Source organism: Ursus americanus, chromosome 20 (assembly GCF_024610735.1).
Source record: "Ursus americanus isolate L20-20 chromosome 20, mUrsAme1.1.p, whole genome shotgun sequence".
Taxonomy (NCBI): domain Eukaryota; kingdom Metazoa; phylum Chordata; class Mammalia; order Carnivora; family Ursidae; genus Ursus; species Ursus americanus.
Window position 1 is genome coordinate 50,825,428 of NC_142146.1, and position 23,327 is coordinate 50,848,754.

Below are 23,327 nucleotides of genomic sequence, written 5' to 3' on the forward strand. Positions count from 1 at the left end.
TGCATTGCCTTTTATGCCACAGCCTCAGTATGTGTCCACTGTAGTCTATTGGTCAAAAGAGTCATAAACCTACCCAAATTCAGGAAGTGTGCTCAGGGACGTCCCCCTCCCCCCTGCCATGGAAGGAGTGTCAAAAGATGGGGCATATTCTAAGACTGCCATTTACTCTATATCCAACTCTCTCATATTCATCTGTAAAGGAATTCCTTTAGATATCTTTCAAAGTGAAAACAGGCATATCTCATTTTGTGTGCTTCACTTTATGATGTTCACAGATATTAGGTTTTTTACAAATTGTAAGTTTTGTGGCAACCCTGCCTTGAACAAGTCTATTGGTGCCATTTTTCCAACAGTGTTTGCTCATTTCATGTCACCGTGTCGTATTTTGGTAATTCTTGCAATATTTCCAACTTTTTCCTTATTATTATATTTGTCATGGTGATCTGAAATCAGCAGTTACCAATTGTTGAAAGCTCTGATGAGGGTTAACATTTTTTATCAATAATGTATTTTTTAAAATATTTTATTTATTTATTAGAGAGAGAAAGAGAGAGCATGCACACAAGCAGGGGGAGCAGCAGAGAGAGAGGGAGAAGCAGGCTCCCTGAGCCTGACGTGGGGCTCGATCCCAGGAGTCCAGGATCATGACCTGAGCTGAAGGCAGATGCTTAACTGACTGAGCCACCCAGGGGCCCCAGTGAAGTATTTTTTAATTAAGGTATGTACATTGGTTTTTTTAAAAAATACATAATGTATTACACACTTAATAGACTATAGTGTAAAGTTAACTTTTGTACACACTGTGAGACCAAAACATTCATTTGACTCACTTCATTGCAGTATTTGCTTTATTGCAGTGGTCTAGAACCAAACCCATGACATCTCTGGGGTAAGTCTATATGTGTATTTGTGTAGGTTGGCACTTGGAATTTAGCAGTTGCCTGTACCCCCAAAACCCTACTTCTGTGACCTGGCCTCTCCAGAGACCTGTTTCAGGCCCCTAGCTACCCTAACCTTCACTGCCCACACATGTGCAGACTGTAGTCTGTCAGCTGGCCTTTGGCTGTTGGCATCCTCTAGGCCTGTTGGGCTCAGGCCGGTCTCCAAAACCTGCATAGCCTCCAGTGTGCAAGGTGCCCACTCCTCCAAAACCTTTCTGAGGTGGTAGCTTTAAACCAGTGACAAACAGTCCCTGTTTGGACTGGCTGCCTGAGGTGGTCCTGGGCTTATCCAATCATCGGCGCTCCCAGGTGTCTGTATTGGAGAGTGCCCAGCCATGCTGGCTGCCCCACTCTGACAAGTTAGTGCACCACCGTTCAGCTCTGCCTGCAGAGGGAATATGCTCATTTGTGTAAAATAGGGCTTGGAATTAGGCAGATGCTGGGTACCAGAAAAAGATTGCTGCTGTGATCTGGGCTTAACCCTATCCCACGATCCTGGCCACCCCGACTTAGGTGACATGCACATGAGCAGTGCATACCCCATCATCAACCCTGGGCAGCCAGAACCCTCCCAGCCTGTGAAGCTAGGGCCCATCCTTAACCATCTACACATCCTTGCGAATGGTGGGAGGCCTCCCCCTGAAAACCACTCTGAGACAGCCACTGAAGTGGGTGACTGGGACCCCATGTGGACTTACTGTCTGCTGGAGTCCCGGGTTTCTGCAGCAATCAAGGCTTCCAGGTGTCTCTTCTTGGAGGAGACCCTGGCCAGACCACACATTCCATCCCTGCTAAGACAACCCAGATTATTCAGGCTCTTCCAGCAGTGGCAATATGCACATTTGTGTAGAATATAGCTTGGAAGCCCCAGAGCCTGCTCCAGTGACCTGGCCTCTCCAGATGCTTGCCCTGTTTGGGTCCTTGGCTACCCTGGCCTATGTCATCCTGTGCATGTTCACTTTTTTTGCACTCATAAGCAGGCCTTGGGGAGACCTGGCACCGAAGCCCATGGAACTCTGGCCAGGCCCCAACCACCTGCATACCCTCTGGCATGGTAGGAGCCCACCTCCTGAAAATTTCTCTGAGTTGGCAACTGAAAATGACTAACAGTGTTTACGTGGACTTGCTTCCCTATCCCACTAGAGACAAGTACTCCCAGATGCTTCCTAATGGAGTAACCTATCCTGGCAGCCTGGCCACTTCCTGGCAAGGAAGTTGAAAAACTTCCAGCTCTGCCTTGGACAGGGAGAATATTACATGATGGTAGGTAAAGCCTTGCAATTAGGCTAATGTTTTGTACCCCCAAGAACCCACTCCTGTGACTCAGCCTCTCCCAACACTTACCCTTTTCCAGGACCCTGGCCACCAGGATCTATGAGTGTGGTACATGCATAGCACGTGTACCCCTCCTGGCCTGTGGAGCTAGAGCCCACCCCTAACCACCTGCACTGCAAAAAGTGGAGGGAGCCCACTCTCCACCCCCCAAAATTGCTCTAAGGTGTCCACTGAAGTGGGAGACTATCAGTCTCCCTGTGGACTGCTTGCCAGGTGAGGTCCTAGACTTCTGCTGCAGTCAGGCTCCCACGTGTCTCCTTTTAGAGGATACCTTGGTCAGCCAAACCCATAAAGACTTTGCAGAGCAGTCCAGATTCAGTCAGCTCTCCCTTCGGATGAATATGTGCATTTGTGTCTCAGAAGGCTTAGAATTAGGGAGATCAGTCACCTCCAATAGTCCCCTCCTGTGTCTGGGCCTCACTTGACATTGACTTGTTCCAGGTTCCTGGCTACTCTGACCTCCCAACGTATTCTTCAGTAAGAGACACCTGGGAGTCCTGATTGCTGCAGAGGCCTCAGTCGCCATCAGGCGGCCAGGCCATGTGGGCTGGCTGCAGATGGTTTAAAGCTGCTTCCTCAGGAAGACTTTTGGGCAAGCTATATACACCCAAAATGTTAAGCAGGTAGTTGGGGACTGGTGTGAAATCCTAGGCCTGGAGAGCACTGGATGCCTGGGCAGGCAGATAGGTGCACATTGCGCATGCACGGGCCACACAGTTAAAGGTAGCCAGGGACACATGTATGAGGAAGCCAAATCACAGAGTCAGCCTATTGGAGTACAATGCTTCCGCCTAATTCCAAGCTCTAACATACACAAATCTGCCTGTTCAGCTGAGGGTAGAACTGAAGGAATCTGGACCGCCTTACCAGAGTGGGGACCCACAAGATGGTCAGGACCCCCAAGATGTCCCACCCAAATGGGGACTGAGAGTCCTCAATTTAAAATGAAACTCAGAAATACTTCCAGCTGGTGGGCTTTCTACACCCTGAGACCATGTAGGTGGTTGGTGTCCTACCAGAACTCCATGCACCTGGAGTACCCCTGCAATCCAAGAAACACTAACAGTGTGCAAAGTGCACACACGTGGTCAGCGTGGTCAGGGTAGCCAGGTCCTGGAACAGGCCAATGTCCCACAAGGCCCTTTCGCAGGGCAGAGCCCTGGGAGTAGCTGCCATCTGCCTAATTCAAAGTATTCACCTACACAAATGCTCGTATTCCACCTGAGGGCAGAGCTGGAGGGATCTAGACCGACCTGCTAAGGTGGGTCAGCGCAGGATGGTTGGAGTACCCTCCGACAAGAGACACCTGGGAGTCTCGATGACTGGAGAAGCCTAGGATCGCATTAGGCAATCCATTCCAAACAGGTTAAAGCTGCAGCCTCAGAAGATTTACGAGGACTGGGCACTCTCCACCCTGGAGACTATGAAGGTTTTGGAGAACCACTTGAGCCCAACAGACCTGGAGAGCCTGGGCAGCCTAAGGCCAGCTGATACAGTGCAGACTGCGCATGTACCCATGGCTTAGGTCGGGGGAGCCAAGGACATAAAACAGGGCAGCTGGAGGGAGAGGCCGGGTCACAGGAGCAGGCTACTGGGGGTAAGTGTGCGTATTTCCCCTGAGGGCTGGGCTGGAGGCATCTGGGCTGCCGTGCCAGGGTGGGGTCAGGCTGCCTGGGCAGGAGCTGCTCTAGTAAGAGGCACCTGAGAGCCTTGATTGCTGGAGTGGCCAGGGTCCCCACTGACAGCTGGTCCAAATGAGGACGGTTTAAAGCCTCTGCCTCAGAGAGAATTACAGGGGCGGGATTTCTTCGCCCAGGATGCTGTGCAGGCGGTTCGGACCAACCAGCTTCCCCTCGCCTGGAGGGCACCAGCTGCCCTTGGTAGGCTGATGAGGTGCCCACTACGCATGTGCAAGCTTTGCCGGTCAGGGTAGCCAGGAGCCAACAATAAGGCAAGTGCCTGGAGAGGCCAAGATTGAGCGGCTGGGGGTGCAAGGATGAGCCTAATCCCAAGCCTAACCTACACAAATGTGCACGCAGATTCCACCCGAAGGTAGAACTGGAGGAGTTGGGACTGCCTCGCCAAGACCGGGCCTGGAGTGCTGCCGTGGTATCCTCTGGTAAGAGACGCTTTAAGCCTTGAGTACTGGTAAGCCTAAGACCCCCCTCAGGCAGCCAGGCCAAAAGGGTCCTGACTGTTGATAGTTTAAAGCTGCTGTCTCACAAAGATTTCTGGGAGGTGGGCTCCTCCACCTTGGGCACTATACAGGTTTGGGGACTGTCCCAAGCTCTGCCAGCCTGGAGGACCCAGGATGCCTGCAGCACTCTGACAGGGTGTGTACTGCCCATGTGCAAACAGCAGATTTGGGGAGCCAGGCACCTGGAACAGGCAAGTTTCTGGAGAGACACAGGAGTGGTCTGGTGGGATTCCAAGTCATCTACCTCATTCTAAGCTCAGCTTACACAAATGCACATATTCTGCCTGAGGACAGAGCTGGAGAAATCTGGACTGCCTTGCCAGGGTGGGCCTGGGCCGGGATGGTCTGGGTACCCTCCAATAAGAAGCACCGGAAAGCCCTGATTACTGGGGAAGCCACTATCAGGCAGCCATCCAAATGGGGACTAACAGTCCCCAGTTTAAAATGGAGCGCTAGAAATATGATCAGATTGTCGTCTTTCAACATCCAGAGGCCATTCATTCTGGGGTCGGGGTTCTGCAGAGTTCCATAGCTTGGAGTGCCCCTTGCAGCCTGAAGGGTGTGATTTGAGCATGCACAGCCTGAGCAGGCTGACAATGGAGGGCAAGGCCGGTTCATAGGAGGGGGCTATCGGGAGTACTGGGCATCTGCCAAATTCCAAGCCTTAACCTACACAAAGGTGCATATTCCCCCTGAATACAGAACTGAAGGACCTGAGCTGCCTTGCCAGGGCTGGGTACAGAGGGATGGTCAGGGTACCTTCTAATAACAGATGCCTGGAACCCTTAAAGGGATGGAGAAGCGAGGGACCAATAAGGTATTCAGCCCAATGAGACTGTCATCAGATTGAAGCTGCAGCCTTGAAAAGATTTATAAGGAGTGGGCACTTGCCACCCTGGAGGCTATGCAGGTTTTGGAGAACAGCCTCAACCCAACAGACCTAGAAGTTTCAGCAGCCTAAGACTAGCTGACAGAGTGCAGACCGTGCATATGTGGGTGGCACAGGTCGGAGGAGCCATAGGGAGAGGCCAGGTCACAGGAGCAGGCTACTGGCAGTACTTGTGTCTAATTCCAAGTGCTAATTTTCACAAATGTGCATATTTCCCCTGAGGGTGGGGCTGGAGAAATCTGGCCTACCTTGCCAGGGTGGGTCTACATAGGATGATTAGGGTACCCTCAGGAAGAGCTATCTAGGAGCCTTGATGGCTGGAGAACCCTGGGACCCCATCAGGGAGGCAGACCAAATGGGGACTGACTGTCACCTGTTTAAATCTACCTCAGAAAGACTTTCCTGGTGTGAACTCCCTCCACCATGAGGCCATGTGGGTGCCTGGGATTTTTCTAGAGCTTGAGAGACCTGGACTGCAGCTCTGTAGCCTATGGCCAGCTGAAGGAGAGTGGACTTCCTTGCCAAGGTGGGGCTGGACCCCCTGGGCAGGGTCTCCTCCAATATGAGACCCTTGGATACCTGGATGCCTGGTAAGCTCAGGACCCCCATCAAGTAGCAGTCCAAATGGGGACTGTCACAAGTTTAAAGCTGCCATCTCAGATTTTGGGGAGGGGGGCATCCTCTGCCCTGGTGGTGATGCAGGTCGTTCTGACTCCCCCTAGCTCCGCTGGCCTGGAGGGCCCTGGCTGCCCTCAGCGGGCTGGCGGGGAGTGAGTGTACCGCACATTCTCAAGCTGCTCAGGTCAGGGTAGGCAGGAACCTGCAACAGGAATCTGTGCAGAGGCTGGATCATGGGAGTGCATTGTTGGGTGTCCAAGGCATCTAACTCTAAGCGCTAATTACACACATGTGCATATTCGCCCTGGGGGCAGAGTGGAGGTATCCAGACTGCCTTGCCAGGGCAGGTGAGGCAGGATGGTCTAGGAACCCTTCAATTACGGATACCTGGGAGCCTTGATTGCTGGCAGCTAGTCCAAATGGGGACTGACTGTTGCCAATTTAAATCTGCGGCCTCAGAAAAATTTTCCCAGAGCATTCTTCTCCCACCCTTTCCAGTGGTTGGCGTCCTCCTGGACCACTGGAGCCTGGACTGCCACCTGCCGCCCAAGGCCAGCTGACAAGGTGGGGACTGGGTGGGGATAGGCAGGTCAGAGTAGCCAGGGACCTGGAATGGGGCAAGTGTTTGGAGAGGCCAGGTCAGTGGTGTGCGCCATTGTAGGTCCAAGTCATCTGTTTAATTCCAAGCCCTAATCTAACACAAATATGCACGTGGGGGCAAAAGGCAGGCTGCCCGCAAATGTGCCACTTCAGCATAGTATTTTGGATTAAAGTCACAGCCAGTGCAAGAATAACACTCTGACCCTTTTGTCTCTAGAAAGTAGGAAATAAATCTCTCAGGTGAAAGGTACCCTCCCTGTTCCAGGATGTAAGATAAATTTTAATCGGCAGATAAGGAGTTCAGAGCTAAGAAGGCTGTGTAAACACTTTGTTACTTTTACTAATTTTACTACCCCAGCTCAAATTCTGATAGAATTTCTTTAAAATTGAAGCTTGCAAATATGAGTTTTCTTTGTACTGTCAATTCATCACAGATACACTGTTTCTAGGTCTAAAAAAGCCTCGAGGCTGCCGCCTCGGTGGTTTCCTTGGATCTCAGTGTTAATATCAGGCCTCTCTGTGCATGGAATTAGACTTTGTTTTTCTCCTGTTAATCTGTGTCTTGTCGGTTTAATTTTTTTATATTTTATTTATTTATTTGACAGAGAGAGAGAGAGAGTACAAGCAGGGAGAGCAGCAGAGGGAGAGAGAGAAGCAGACTCTCTGCTGAGCAGAGAGCCCGATCCAGCATTCAATCCCAGGACCCCAGGATCGTGACCTGAGCTGAAGGAAGACGCTTAACCGACTGAGCCACCCAGGTGCCCCATGTGTCTTGTCAATTTAATTCTTAGATCACCTGGAAGACTCTTGAAGGGGAGAGCATAATTTTTCCTCAGCAACAGCTGGCAGAGTCGGCAGGATAAACACTCACTGGCTGGACGGTGCTGCAGCTGAGAGACGATGGGACATCTGACAGAAGCTGGCAGAAGGTAAGAATCGTCATCTCCACATCACGTACTGGGGCTCAGCCTGCACGGGCTAAATTTAAGTTAGCAGGAGAAAATATCTGTGGAACTAGTTCCTTGGCCTTAAGGACTCTGGTGACGTTGGTAGAGTTCTCTTGGCTTGAGAGATCCATTTCCATCCAGAAATGGCCGGTTTTTCTTTGTCCTTGTCTTTTGTGTCATTTGTCATAAAAAAAAGAATTACTGTAGAAAAGAACACAGGCATAGGACCTATCAGCCTGCTGTTTGAGTTTACCTCACAGACTGGTGGGTTCACAATTACCATCATAGCTGCGTCTGTTTAGACAACCTTTACTGTGGGGCCTCTGTGTAAAAGCTAGAGGAGGTTTTTCCTTTTGTCTTGTTTTAAACCTAAGAGCTTTGGTTTGTGGCTAGTGAGAATATTCTCTCTGGTCTCCACCGTCCAAAAGATGCAATTACAAGAGTGCCTCTTGGTGTCCCATCAAGTCTAGTGGGGTTCTGAGACTATTATAAGCAGTACTCTCATTGTCTGCCCATGCCAACTCTGAAGGGAATTTGTTATAAGAGGTCCCAGCCCATAAGGGACCTTTGTCATCTTAACCTTTGTTATTGCTGGAGAAGTCTCCTTAGAGTAGTGTCTGCCCCATGTCACGGAATTGTGGGTCTCTATACCATCTTTACTTCTTGTGCAGTGAAGGCTTTTGCTGTCTTAGGCCTTTGGGTCTTCCCATAAAAAGGCTTATGGGTTTGAGTCACGATCGAGACGATTAAGGTTCTAGTCATCGTGGCCAGACGATGAATCCTTTACATTGGCTATATTTGAAAGAAAAATATTTACAGAGCATTCTCAATTCTGTTAGGATAATGGCTAGCCTTTGAAGTTCTCTTGTCAAGGTGAAAGGACAGTAATTTGACTTAAGATAACAATTATTGCCCACATCCAATGTAAATCCTCCTCCTTGAAATCCAGCCCCGTCTGCCTGTTTTAATTTCCCTTTTCCCTACAAGATTTACACAGAGCCCTGCAGCCTAATCTCTAGGTTCAAAGAACACAGGTTACTCATGTAAATGCCAAAAGCCAGGAAATACATGGAACAAAAGCACCTAAGACTGACAGTAGGGCTTGCTTGACTTTCCAGGGCTTCGTAATTGGGCCCTGCCAGCATCAGGCATTTCTATGCAGTGTCCTTTGCAGATGTATCCTGGACACTCCCACCCCCACCACCCACACAACAAATTTTATGTCCTCTGGACAGCAGCAGATCCTTTACACTGTAAAAGTCCTTTTACTTCCACTTTCAGAAGTTCCTACCAAATTTAGAGAGGAATTAGGAAGATTAGCGGCCATCCACAACACCCCCGCACCCCCCGCACCCACACAGATAAAACTGATGACCACAATGTTTCCTAGGCCCTCCTACAAGTGGTCAGCAGGAGGTCAATGTTCAGGGGCTAATAGAAGCCAAGGTTAAATTGTGTACTCAGAAAGAGGCTTTGTGTTTAAAAAAAAAAAAAAAAAGGGTTCGTACAGACTTTTCAAAGGCATAAGTATTGATTCCCATTTTAGTTATAAATCTCCCTGATATAAAGAAGCAAGTTTGATTTACAAAGGCAGGTGAGTCCCTTGCTATTCAGGTTGTAATCCACTACTTTGTGGAAATTAAAAACAGCTATCTTTGTCTTGCAACTCTCTAAAGTGTTAAAATAATCCAGAAATTGTATGAAGTTGCTTAGATTTTATATGTAATTGTGTTATCTCTTATAATTCTGCTTAATATCTTGAATGGCTGTGTGTCACAGAAATAACCAAATTTCCTTCTTGATTGCATTGTGTGAACTCTAATCAAATTTTTAACCATTGCCATTTTTAACTCTTTTATCATTTACAGACAGCTTTATACTTTTATTCAGATGCTTTTATAAAAGTGTTACTACAAATATGCTTCATCTTCAAGGAAATTCATGAAAAGGACTCTAGAATATAGATTTCTGAGAACTTTAAGATCTTTAAGTAAAAACTCCAGAATTAATGGAAAAACTGGATTCAAGCAAAACAAGAATTACACGTGAGTGAGTAAACTGAGGAGGAGAAATAATATAATTATGACTTTTGGTTAGAAACATTGACTTTTAAAAGTTTTATATCCAGACTTAAAGAAACTTTTTTTCTCTTAAGCTAATTGATTTATAGCATTTCGGTAAATTCTGCTTCTGTAAGCAGAATTGAAACCTTTGTGTTCTTTTTCCCTACCGGATCCCCTCAGAATGTGGAAACTCTCAGTGGGTCTTCTTATATTTTCATGGCAGTATATTTATTTGCATCAATTCAATAAGAATCTGTTCTTGTAACAGGATGCAGTTGGAAACACTGGTTATATTACGAAGGCTTTGACTGGAATGTCATATGTGAGGGAAACATGCATAGACTCAGATAGGACGAGACAGCTTTAAGGAACTGAGGTTGACTTTATGGAGCCAGTAAAGCCCCTTGGAAATATCAGCCTGACACTTTGCTTATCAGGTAAGTAAGGAAGGTCAACTTCATTGCCAGTACTAGAACCCCAGGATATCTTGGGGACCTCAAGAAAAGAGGAGGTAACCCAAACTTCTTGGTATTGCAGGCAAAGTCTGATGGTAAGTGTTTCTCCAGGCTTCTTAGCCTCGAGAAGCTATTGAAAGTTCAATTCGAAGATTCCTTATGAAAAGTTGCAGCAGGGGCACCTGGGTGGCTCTGTCCCGTAAGGATCCCACTCTTGATTTTGGCTCAGGTCACCATCTCAGGGTCATGAGATCAAGCCCTTTGTTGGGCTCTGCGCTGGGCATGGGACATGCTTAAGATTCTCTCCCTCGCCTTCTGCCCTCCCCCTCTGACTGTCTAAAGAGAAAAGAAAAGTTCCAACAAGGCAGATTTAGAAGACCCTATACAATCAGTCACTGTACTTGCTGCCTTTACGTAAAGCACCGGGTCAGATTTATTAAAAGTAAACTTACAGACAAGTTAGTCTTAGTTTGGCTAAGTTTGAAAATGAGGGGGACTTGAGAGAGAAAAATGTTTCAATAACACTTTTGTGGATATCAGATTCTACTTCTGTTGATTGTCTTTGAGGTATTGTTTTCTACCTGTAAACTAGACTAGATTCTGAATTCTTCTGATGACTGACTACAACTCTCTAACCAACGTTTCCAATTTTCTCCCATCCTTTTGACTTAGTCTGTTTTAATTCTCATTTATTCTGTTTTTTTTTTTTCCTTGAAGCCCTGCAAACTGGATATGAATGACTCGATGTCACCTTCAGGAAAACCGGCACAGTAGATCACATCAAGGTAATTTTCATGCCTTTTGCTCTATGGGCCATTCAAAAAGATCAGCAGAGACCTTCAAACTACAAACCAGGAAAATCTTTCTGACTGCTACTACCTTCCCTCTCTGTATTTGATGATGCTTCGAGCCTGACATCGGAGCAAGTGGTTGCGGGTGGCCCCCGCTCCTCACCGCTGGAGGCCCCGGCGGTGCAAGGCTAGCTGGCTGGGTCAGGGTAGGCAGGCACCCGGAACGGGGCAAGTCTTTGGAGCAGCTGGGTGATGCGAGGGGGCTATTGGAGGTACAAAGAAGGTGCCCCATTCCAAACGCCAACATACGCAAATGCACATATTCCTCCAGAATGTCAAACTGGAGGGATCTGGACTGTGCTGCTGGGGCAGGGCTGGGAGGACTAGCTAGGGTGTCCTTCAGGAACAGACCCTGGGGAGCCTCGATTGCTGAAGCTGTTCTGGACCTCATCGGGAATCCAGGCCAAATGGGGAATTACTGCTGCGGCATCTGAAATATTTTTGGAGGGAGGGTTCTCTCTACCCTGAGGCCGTTCAGAAGGTGTTGGTGTAGCAGGAGTTCCACAGGACGGGAGTGCCCCAGCCGCCCAGGACTGGCTGACAAGGCGCAGAACGTGCAAGCTGCCAGGGTGGCCAGGACCTGGAACAGGGTGGTGTCGGGCAAGGCCGGGTCATAGGAGGGGGCTATTGGAAGTTCCTGGTGCCCGCCTGATACCAAACCCTGGTCTGCACAAGTGTGTGTGCTTCCCCTGAAGGCAGAGCTGGGGGAGTCTGGCCTGCCTTCCCGGGGCCAGATGGGGTGGCTGCTGAGGTACCCCCCTGTAAGAGACACCTGGGAGTCGTGGCTGTCACAGAGGCCTGGGACCCCAGCCAACAGTAAGGACACATGAGGACTCCCTTGGCTATCTCAGCCACAACTTCAGGGTGATCGTGAAAGGGTGGGCTCCCATTCCTCTTGAGGTAATGCAGGTGGCTGTGGATGTGGCCTGCTGCCCAGGGTGGCGGACAGAGTGCAGACTGCTAGTGCTGGGCAGAGCTGTCGGGGGAGCCGGGAAGCTGAAACAGGCCAATGCCGAGTGAGGCCTTGTCACAGGGGCAAGCTGTTGGGGTACCTGCCATCTGCCTCATGCCAAACCTAACCTACACAAAGTGCATATTCCACCTGATAGCGGGTTTGCTGTGGAAAACACATAATGCTCAAAGACTGACTTGTCTTTGCCAACAATGCATTGAACGTTGGTTCACTGTTGTGAACTTCACAAGCCAATAACATACAATATAATTTGTTGGATTAATTTTAGGAGGTTCGATGTGAAATATTTCTAGTTATTTTAGTAGGTTCTTTATCTTCTGTTGACCTCAAATAATATCTTTTTGCTTTTGTCATATTTATTGCCTGTTCTATTTTTACACATCCCATCGTGTTGTGTTCCTTATTTTCCCCTTGACTCCAACAGGTGAGGGTGAGGATTGGCTTAGAACATAGTATCCTGGTCCAATTTTTCATTTGTAACTGGTTGAGAAGGCATCAAGGCCATAGTCATAGGTCCTTGCATTATTGGTTTATCCAAGGTCTAGCAGTCATAAAGGTATTTGTGTTCCATTCCACCAATGCTTCCTTAAGAACATGCTTTCCTTCAGGGCACCAGGGTGGCTCAGTCACTTAAGCAGCTGACTCTTGATTTTTGGCTCAAATCATGATCTCAGGGGCCTGGGATCAACCCCCGTGTCAAGCTCCATGCTTAGCAGGGAGTCGACCTGAGGATTCTCTCTCTCTCCCTCTGCCCCAAACCCTGCTCATGTTTTCTCTCTAAAATAAATAAGTCCTAAAACATGTTCTTTTGTTGTTGTTGTTGTTCTTTTTTTTTTTTTTTTTTTTTTTAAATCATGGAAAGGCCTTCTGTGGCTTGGAGGCACCACTCTCCTTTTTGACAATGGAAAACCATGAAAGTGAGGTAATCCAGTGTCCTTCTCCCCCCTTATGTGCCAGTATTCGAATTTCACAGTTGCCCAAGAAATCAGACATTGGGATATCTGGTATCTACTTCTGGTTGGGTTCTCTGTTATGTGAGATGACTAGTGTTGCCTCAAGATTGTAGCTGTTCCAAGAGTCTTCTAAATAACAATCCATCTTAACTCCAGAAATTGACAAGGTACATATAAACGTCTTTTATGTCATTTTTAGTATTGTTATTTTTAGCATTTTCTCAAACTGCTTTCTGTCACATTCTTATTGCTCTATTTCCTTCTGTGTGAAATTCATTTGTGTTTTGTAATCTATTGCTAATTTTATCCATCTATATACCCACGGATGACAAAGCTGCCGTTAATGTGTGTTAAATTGGGATTGCTTGATTTCAAAAACGTTAAAGCTTAATGTGATTTGATCAATTTGGAACTGAGAAAAGTAGCTGCCATTGTTCTTTCACCTAAGCCTCTTACTGGTCCAGCAAAGAACTGGGGGAGGGGGGGTTCCTTCCTTAGCAAATCTGTTTATGGCATAGTTTGTAAATTGGGCATAAACAACGATCAATAAAACTGAGCACAACTTGGGGATCCATATCTCAGTTGAAAGTTCTGTACATTGCAAAATGTAGGCACTAGTACAGCTTCCATTATGATCATGAGAGGTTTTCTTAACGTAAGTTCCCATATTCTTAGAGTAGAAATTGTGGGGTGAGAGCGAAGCCTGATGTGTACCACCAAGGATAATGATATGTTGTATGCTGTTCCCTATGTGTCCTCTGTAGACCTTACAAGGTGGTCTCTGTTCTTCTAAAGTCTGGACATAGCGTGCATGAATGCATTCTTTGTTTTCTATTAGGTGACTATGGTTTAAACAGTATAAGTTGAAAGTATAGTAAATGATCAATTTTTTGGCTAATTTATATTTACAAGTATAATTGCCTATTCTAGGTATTCAGCAGTTGCTTTTATAAAATAAAGTGTTACTACACAAAGTAAGCAAGGAATTAAATTGATGTATTTTCAGAATCTCTGGCATGGGTCCAGTGCTACACTCAATTTAGTAAGATAAAAACTACAAAAGTCAGTACCTGGTTGCCTTGGTATATACATTGTGAGCTGGGTTTTCTTTTCTTTCTTTCTTTCTTTTTTTTTTTTTCAAGATTTTATCTATTTATTTAAGAGAGAGCAGAGAGAAAGCACAAACACAGGGAGGGGCAGAAGGAGAGAGAGAAGCAGACTCCCCACTGAGCAGGAAGCCTAAGAGAAGATGTGGGGCTTGATCCCAGGGTCCTGGGATGGTGTCCTGAGCCAAAGATAGATTTTTAACCAACTGAGCCACCCAGGGGGCCCCTACATACAGTGGTTTATGATACCAAGAGATAGTGGTTCAGGCCAATCTTTCTCCTTCAAGTCAGCTTCTAATAGGGGATGTTGTTTGGGATCCTCATTGATTCTAGTGGAGATTAAAGTGGAAGTTTCCACTGGTTTTTTTTTTTTTTTTAAATCAATTTCCCTAGGTATTTAGTTTCTCCATTGATTGAAGGTTTCACAGTGAGTACATGGTGCTTTGTAGCAAAGGGGAAGTGTGGAAAGGTTGATTTGGTCATGCTGGTGACATTGAGTCCTCATTTACCATAAGGTGTGAGTGGGGTGGTAATCTGTGGAGGAGAAAGCGATGTCACAGACCCTGGGATAGTCTCCGGAGCAGAATGTGGCATTCTATTTTGTACTGAGGGCATGGCCACCATTGCTGGAGATGTCAGGAAAGTATCCAAAGCTACAGTGCGTATGGTATCCAATAGTCAGCAGTAAGCAAAATAGCATGGCCAGTAGGTAGCGTGCTGCACTGACCCACATAGTAAAATTTATGGGGTTAATCATAGATAATTCATGCCTGCAAAATTAAGATCGTGTCCTATAAATTTATAATTCTTTGTAGCTATTTTTCTTGCCACTCAAGGAGATTTATAGTTTATGCCAATATTGGGCCATAATTATTGCCAGTGTTGCCCTGAGCTTAATCATCCTGCATCATGGTAGGCTAAATATTAGGCATCTAGTGTTGATACAGTAAAACATGGTGTTCTCCATGCCTGAAATTTTTATAGAGGCTTTGTTATTTTCCTTAGTTTGGTGTAATATTCTTTCTTCTTTGGTCAACCAGTAGACTTTGTGCGTGTGTGTGTGGGGGCAGATGCTATAATTTCTGCAGTACTCCATATGATTATGTTTTTTAATTAGATTAGTTTTGATTCTGGGTGTTGTTAGTGCTAATTCCTATCTCCGTGGATGTCTGCAATATTAATTCAATAGGAAGTTTTCCCACCTTTCTGTATTTATGGTTTAGAGATCTTGCTGCCTTCTGCATCATTTTAGTCCAAACTTTCATACACATTTGAACTGATCCAGAGACAGGTGGGTTGTATGGTCATTAGAAATTCCACATGATGCCTTGTTTCTTAGCCCATTCCTGTATTGGTTTTCCTGTGAAATGTGTCCCCTGATCTGATTTTATGTTTGTGATACCATCACAGCTAATCCAGATTTCTCAAGCTCTCCTGGTGGATTTTTAAAGTTTTTTATTTTAATTCCAGTACAGTTAACAGACAGTGTTATATTAGTTGCAGGTGTACAATAAAGTGGTTCAGCAGTTCCATACATTACTCAGTGCTCCATCCCCCACTTCACCCATCCCCCACCTCCTCCCCTCTGGTAACCATCAGTTTGTTCTCTGTAGTTAAGGGTCTGTTTCTTGGTTTGTCTCTTTTTCTTTTGTGCCTCTGTTTTGTTTCTTAAATTCCACACATGAGTGTGGAAATCATACAGTACTTGTCTTTCTCTGACTGACTTAATCTGTTTAGCAATATACTCTGTAGTTCCATCCCTGTTGCAAATGGCAAGATTTCATTTTTTTATGACTGGATAATCCATTCTGTATACATACCACTTTTTTATTGGTTCATCTCTTGATGGATGCTTGGTTGCTTCCATAATTCTATGATAAACATATATGGAAAATGCTCAAAATATTAGCAAACCAAATCCAACAAACATTTGTATAGTTTACTTTGTAGTGTCTTTATCTGGTTTTGTTATTAGGGTAATGCTGGCTGTTAGAATGAATTTGGAAGCTTTCCCTTCCTTTTCTATTTTCGGAGTAGTTTGAGAAGAATAGGTATTAACTCTTCTTTAAATGTTTGGTAGAATTGACCTGTGAAGGCATCTCATCCTGAAATTTTGTTTATTGGGAGTTTTTGGATACTGATTTGATTTCATTGCTAGTCATCAGTCTGCTCAAGTGTTCTGTTTCTTCCTGATTCAGTTTAGGGAGGTTCTGTTTCTAGGAATTTGTTTCTTCTAGGATGTCCAATTTGTTAACATATCATTTTCCATAACATTCTCTTACAATCTTTTGTATTTCTGAGGTGTTATTTTTCTTCCTTCATTTCTGATTTTATTTATTTGGGTCCCCTCTCCCTCTCTCTCTAGTTCTCTCTTTCTTTTTACTGAGTCTGGTCAAAAGTGTATCAAATTTTGTTGATATTTTCAAAGAACTAGCTTTTGGTTTCTTTGATCTGTTCTATTTTTTTTTTAATTTCTCTTTCATTTATTTCTGTTCTAATCCTTATTTTTTCCTTCCTTCTGCTAGTTTTGGACTTTGTTCCTCTTTTTCTAGCTTCTTTAGGTGTAAAGTTAGGTTGTTTGACATTTTTCCTGTTTCTTGAGATAGGCCTTTTTGCTACAAACTTCCCTCATAGAATAGCTTTTGCTACATCCCAAAGATTTTGGACCATTGTGTTTTCATATTCTATTTGTCTCTATTTACTTATTTATTGACCCATTTGTTGTTTAGTAGTATTTAACCTCCATGTATTTGTGGGTTTTTTTCCGGATTTTTTCTTGTAGTTATTTCTAGTTTCATAGCGTTGTGGTAAAAAAAAAGTTGCATGGTTTGACTTTGATCTTTTTGAATTTGTTGGCCTAATTTGAATTGAATGGCCTAATATGTGATGTATTCTGGAGATTGTTCCATATGCACTTGAAAAGAATGTGTATTCTGTTTTAGGATGGAATGTTCTGAATATATCTGTTAAATCCATCTGGTCAGTGCATCATTCAAAACCACTGTTTCCTTGTTTCTCTGTTAGGATGATGTCTCCATTGATATAAGTGGGGTGCTAAAGTCCCCTACTATTATTGTATTACTATTGTTGACTTCCTTTATGTTATTAGCTGCTTTATGTATTTGGGTGCTCCCATATTGGGTGTATAAATGTTTACAAATGTTATATCTTGTTGAATTGTACCATTTATGATTATATAGTATCCTTCTCTGTCCCTTTGTTACAGCCTTTTTGCTTAAGTCTTTTTTGGGGATGCCTGTGTGGTTCAGTTGGTTAAGTGTCAGCCTTCTGCTCAGGTCATGATCCCAGGGTCCTGGGATTGGGTCCCACATTGGGCTCCTCACTCAGTGGGGAGCCTGCTTCTCCCTCTGCCTGCTGTTCTCCCTGCTTGTGTGCTCTCTCACTCTCTCTCTGACAAATAAATAAAATTTTAAGATATAGTCTTTTTTGTCTGATATAATATTACTACTCCAGCTTTCTTTTGGCATCCTTTTGCATAATAAATATTTTCCCATCTCATCAATTTCAGTCTGCATGTATCTTAGGTCTGAAATGAGTCTCTTGTAGGCAGAATATAAATGGGTCTTGTTTTTTTTTTTTTTTAATCCATTCTGTCAATCTATGTCTTTTGATTGGAATGTAGTCCATTTACATTCAAAGTAATTGTTGACAGATATGTATTTATTGCCATTTTGTTTCTTGTTTTGTGGTTGTTTTTGTAGTTTTTCTCTGTTCTTTCTCTTGCTTTCTTTCATGGTTTGCTGGTTTTCTTTAGTCATATGCTTGGGTTCCCTTTTGATTCTTTGCATAGTTATTGCTGGTTTTTGATTTGTGGTTACAGTTAGGTCTGCATACACATCTTCTGCATATAGCGGTGTATATTAAGTTGATGGTTGTTTATGTTTGAACCCATTCTTTACTCCTCTGTCCCCCATGTTTTAGGTATATGGTGACATATTTTACATCCTTTTATACAGTAAATCTCTTGATGGATTTTTTTTTACAGGTAAAAACTAATACTGCTTTTGTTATTCCTAGTTTTCATACTCTCACTTATGGCCTTTCCTTTCCACTCGAAGAATCTCCTTTAGTATTTCTTGTAGGGCTAGCTTAGTGGTTATTAATTCCTTTAGGTTTTTGTTTGTCTAAGAAACTCTTTCTCTCTCCTATTCTAAATGATAGCCTTGCTAGATAGAGTATTCTTTGGGTGCAGATTTTTCTCTTTTAGCACTTTGAATATATCCTGCTTCCTTCTGGCCTGCAAAGTTTCTGCTGAAAAATCCCTTGATAGCCTTATGGGCTTTCCCTTGTATATAACGGTCTGGTTTTCTCTTGCTGCTATTAAATTTTTTTGTTTATCAGTACTTTTTGCCATTTTAATTACTGTGTGTCTTGATATGGACTTCCTTTGGTTGATTTTGTTGGAGGATTTCTATACCTCCTGGATATGGATATCTGTTTCCTTCTCCAGATTTGGGAAGTTTTCAGCTGTTATTTCTTCAAATTTTCGGCACCCCTTCCTTTCTCTTCTTCTCCTGGGATCCCTATCATGCCTATGTTGTTATGCTTGATGGAGTCACTGAATTCCCTAAGTCTATTTTCAACTTGCATATTTTTTCCCCTCCCATTTGCTCAACTTGATTGATTTCCATTACTCTGTCTTCCAAGTCATTAATTCATTTCTCTGCATCTTTTAGCCTGCTTTTCCATTAAGTGTATTTTTAATCTTTATCTTTGATTGGTTCTTTTTTTCTTTTTTATCCATTTCACTTAGGTCTCTTGCTATGGTTTTGTCCTGTTCTTTCATTTGGGACATATTCCTCTGTCTCTTCATTTTGTGTCTTTGTGTCTTTGATTTAGTGTGTTAGCAAAGTCAGCTATGTCTCCCACTCATGAAGGTAATCACCTTATGAATAAGAGATCTTATAATGCCCTGCAGTGTAGTGTCCCCTGTTCCCAGGATCTGATGCTTCAGGGAATATCTCCTATGTGTGTTTTCTATGCCTTGCTGTTGCGTCCTGGCCACTTTTTCTTTCAATCATCTGCAGAGGCTCTTTGTTGTGGGCAGTGTTTGGCCCCAGCGGGGGTGGGTGGAGTACATTTTAACAAGTTGTGTGCTGGTCTGCTTGCGAAATGAGACCTGCTGCTGCCAGAAGGCCCTACACAACCTGTGGGTAAGAGAGGAGGTGTTGGTGGGGTTTGCACGAGTCTTCTAGGGGAGGGACTCCTAGCATGGAGATTGAGGCAAGTGTGACTGGGAAAAGCAGATCTGAGGAAGTGCAGGGAGCAGGGCTTGCTTGCTTACAAACAAGTTAGGAGGTGAGTGAAGGGTACTGTACTGATTCCCAACAGGTGGCCATGTGTTTATGTTGGGGGGTAGGCGAGGGAAATGGTGCTTACCAGCTCCTTTGCTCCTGAAGGAGTCTCCCTACTATTCTTGCCTCTCTAGGACACACTCTGAGATGAATAAATAACTCCCTCTCCTGTATGCCCAAGATGTTTTTCAAACTACTGCTTCTACTCTGTATCTCAGCTGTTTATCATGCTATCTCTTTAAGGGTTGGGACTCAGCTTCCTAAAGCCCTCTGGGCTCTCCCAGAGCCAAGTGCTTGGATTTTCAAAATTCCAGGCTTTAAGACTTGCTGGTTGTAAGAACTCATGAAATTCAGCCCCTTTCGCTTTCAGAGCCAAGTGTTGTGGTGATTTGTCTTCCCCCATGTGGGCTCCCTGTTGTGACAGTCTATTTCTTGCCCTTCTCTGAGCTCCCTCTGGACGGCAGATGGTCATGGTCCATTTCACTCCCAAACTGTGTCTTTGTCCTTCCTACCTTCTTAGATGTGGCCTCTTCTCTACCTTTAGTTGTGGAGTTTGCTCTACTAGTCTTTGGGTTGTTTTCTGGGTTATTTACACTGATGTGAATGTTGTCTTGTTGAATCCATGGGATGAGGCAAGCTCAGGGTTAGTTATCCTACTCTGCCCTCTTCCTAATCTCCCTAGTTGCTCTTTTTAATACAGGATATAACTCACTGGATTTGGTGATCAGGCCAACATCTGGAGTTTCCTTAATGTTAAGTTTTGTCCAGGCTAAGTCTTCCATATGTCTCTCGGGATCCTCAGGAAGTTTATATATAATCCGCTTTACCCCAAAACTACCTCTTAGGTAATTTTGGGAGGGTTAGTGAGTCAGGCACATTTGCTGTTGTTCTCCTGACTTTTACAAGTTTGTCACGGTTTATTATAGAGGCTTGATGATGGGGTGCATACAGTGCATGTGTAAGCTGTCCTGGTCAGAGTAGTAAGGGATCTATTACGGGGAAAGTGTCAGGAGAAGCCTGGCCATGGAATTAGCTTTTGGGAGTCTAAAGCATCTACCTAATTCCAAGCCCTAACCTACACAAAGGCACATATTGCCCTTAAGGCAGAGCTCTACTGTCCTTTGAAGGTGGGGCCAGGTCAGTTGGTCTGGATATCCTCCAATGAGAGGCACCTTTGAGCCTGGATTTTGGAGAAGCCAGAGAACTCATAAGGTGACCAGTCCAAAAGCCGACACCTCAAAGTTTTTCAGGGGGTAGCTTCCCACTATGCAGGAGGTGATATGCAGGCAGTGGGGACCAGCAGGAGCTCCACAGGCCTGGCGGGCCAGGCTGCCCAAGGCCAGCTGATGGGGTACATACTGCACTTGTACAAGTCCCATAGATCAGGGAGTCCAGGGACCTGGAACAGAGCAAGTGTAAGGAGAGGCTAGGTTATGGGAGGAAGATCTTGGGGACACTGGGCATCTGCCTTGTTCTAAACCTAACAAACGCAAATGTACACATTCCTTCTGAAGACAGAGTTGTTGGATACTAGTCCCCTGACCTCATGGTGGGGCCAGGCAAGCTGTCTGGGACATGTATCATCTAATAAGAGACACCTAGAAGTCTTGGTTGCTGGAGAAGCCCAGGACCCCTTCAGGAAAAATGTCCAAATCTGAACTGATGGCCAGTTTGCAGCTTCTGTTTCAGGGTGATTTTCAGGGCTGGGCCCTCTCCATGCTGGAGCCTATGCAGGTGTTGGTGCCTGGCTCTGGCTCCATCCCTTTGGACTGCCTGGGCTATTTCAGGCTGGCTGAAGAGACAAACTTGTTCATGTGTGCTTAGCACAGTTCATGGTAACAAAGCACCTGGACAAGGGCATTGGTAATGAGAGGCAGGGTCAGAGGAATGGCTCTTATGGATGTTAAACTTAAAACAACATAGCCAATTATTTTACTAGCAAAATGAATTTATTTGGGAACAGCAGAGGAATTGCTATTCAGGAAAAGCAATATGGCAAACCACATGAAAGACCGAAGAGATAGAATGAAGGTCAGCCTTTATGGGGTTGTAGGAGAAAATGGGGGAGGGTTGTCTTGAAAGAATGTTCATGGGAGAACAAGAGTTTGAGGTTGTGGTGGCTTCTCCTTGGCCGCAAGGCAGCAGTTAGTGTATTGTTGCTGGGGCAGGGAGAGATCTTCCTTCTTCTTAAAAGCAGAAGATAAATTCTTCTGTGAAAAGTGTCCTCCCTTGTCAAGATGAGAATTATCTTTTTACTTCCTGCTGGTGATAGAGGCTGCAATAAGTGATATGTGCATGAGAGTTCCTCTTTCAGGGCTTCCTGACTCTATTTTAAATGAGCTTTCCTTTACTCATTTTCACATTTTCCCTTTGTGATTCAGACCGTTCCTTAAAAGCGTTGCTGATCGAGTCAAGTTCTCTGCATTTAGTGGTTTTGCCCCCTGGTGCCAAGAACAACCTTCCCTGGTTGTAACCTCCGCTGTTGGAGGAAAAGTGCACTGATTAGAAACCATCAAGGCCACATTTGGAAGGAGAAGAGGGAGAACTTTTTGGCATATTTCATCTAAATTCTGTATCTTCTCAAGGGTATAAACACTGGAGGTCCTCTCAAAGCACTGAGCATCACCCTGTTTGGCGCATTGCTTCTGCAGAGATGTGACAGGCAATAGGGACAAAGTTTAAAATTATACAGAGTAAGAGGAGAAGAGAATAATGACTCCAGTTTGTGTAATAGTCCAAAATCGGGAACCCAAGCCTGAAGGCAACCCGCTAAATAGATTAAAGGACCATAGATCATTAGGTGGAATTTGTTGCAGCCAGTGTACTCATTACCTAATTTTGTGCAGTTGGGTTTCTACTTCTCAGGAGAATTTATCTGTGTGCAAAAGGTACTCACTATTGCACAAACACCACCTTGTTGAGCAAGTAGATAATCAAAGACTATGTGATTATACAAAATTACTTTAGCCAGTGAGTCAAGTGATCCTCGTTGGGCTATTATTGCTTTGGTTGTGGAGTCAGCTAGGTCTCCTAAATTTAGGAAGAGATTTCTTTTTTTCTTTCTTTCTTTTCTATTTTTTTTTTAAAGATTTTATTTTATTTATTTGACAGAGACAGCGAGAGAGGGAACACAAGCAAGGGGAGTGTGAGAGGGAGAAGCAGGCTTCCTGCCAAGCAGGGAGCCTGATGCAGGGCTGGATCCCAGGACCCTGGGATCATGACCTGGGCTGAAGCAGACGCTTAATGGCTGAGCCACCCAGGCACCCCTAGGAAGATTTCTGATTATGCATCCATTGGCACTTACTGTGATCCATGGAAGAAAGGCTCTCCTTAGGGAGACAAACCCAGAATCCATGTGTGCCTCCTTGACATTCCCATTTATGGCAGACAGGGACGCTCAATGGGGTGGACAAATGGGAGGCCTCTGATTTGTTATAGATGTTACCAGGGAGAGTTAAATGCCCCAATACACATTGACTTCCAATTTACCAGCTATCCAAGCATTCATGTTTCCCTGGGAAATGCTGTCCACTACAAACAAAAATAAACCCAAGTGGAGCATAGAGGATGCCAGCTAAGGTCTGGTTATTGATTTATTAGCTGGAATTTCCTGACTGACCTTTTGAAGCCATGGGTCAGAATAGTTGGGATGGCATTCTGTGAGAGGTTATCCCCTCCTAAAGGGGTCTTTTCTAAACACCTCTCAAAGAGGTGTAGACCTCTTTGTATTCCCTTAGGTTGCTGGGGAACAGATTGTATTGAGGTAAGGCAAAGCATGTGGGGGAGCAAGTGTCGTACAACTGACAAAGATGGAAATGTTCGGTTGAGCTAGTATGGTTATGATGGGGGGAAAGGTTGAAACAAGGAATAGAAACACCTAGTTGTAACAGCCTAACCACATGGGTACTATCCATAGGCTTGTGCATAAAATCAGCAGTGGTATTTGGGACTAAAGAGAAATTAGTTACAAATAAGAGAAGTGGTCTCTGACATTGTGAACAGATTAGAGTCTCTGGTGACAGATCCAACACCCACTTTTGCAATACACTAAGAGATGTGGACACGACCATTACCTCTCCAAGAG

At 44.8% G+C, this 23,327-nt stretch overlaps 1 long non-coding RNA gene across 4 annotated transcripts in view; it reads left to right on the plus strand.

Moving 5' to 3' along the window:
* Window positions 1–6,821: 6,821 nt before the first annotated feature.
* Window positions 6,822–23,327, plus strand: part of LOC123801728 (uncharacterized) — a 36,952-nt gene continuing 20,446 nt past the window's right edge. Inside the window, exons 1-2 of one of the 4 annotated variants that reach the window (XR_015727912.1) lie at window positions 6,830–7,509; window positions 9,396–10,830. This is a non-coding gene — a long non-coding RNA (uncharacterized LOC123801728). Of the gene's footprint in view, window positions 10,831–23,327 lie in introns of all 4 variants that reach the window. The other 3 variants (XR_006782327.2, XR_015727911.1, XR_015727913.1) reach the window with 3 other exon arrangements.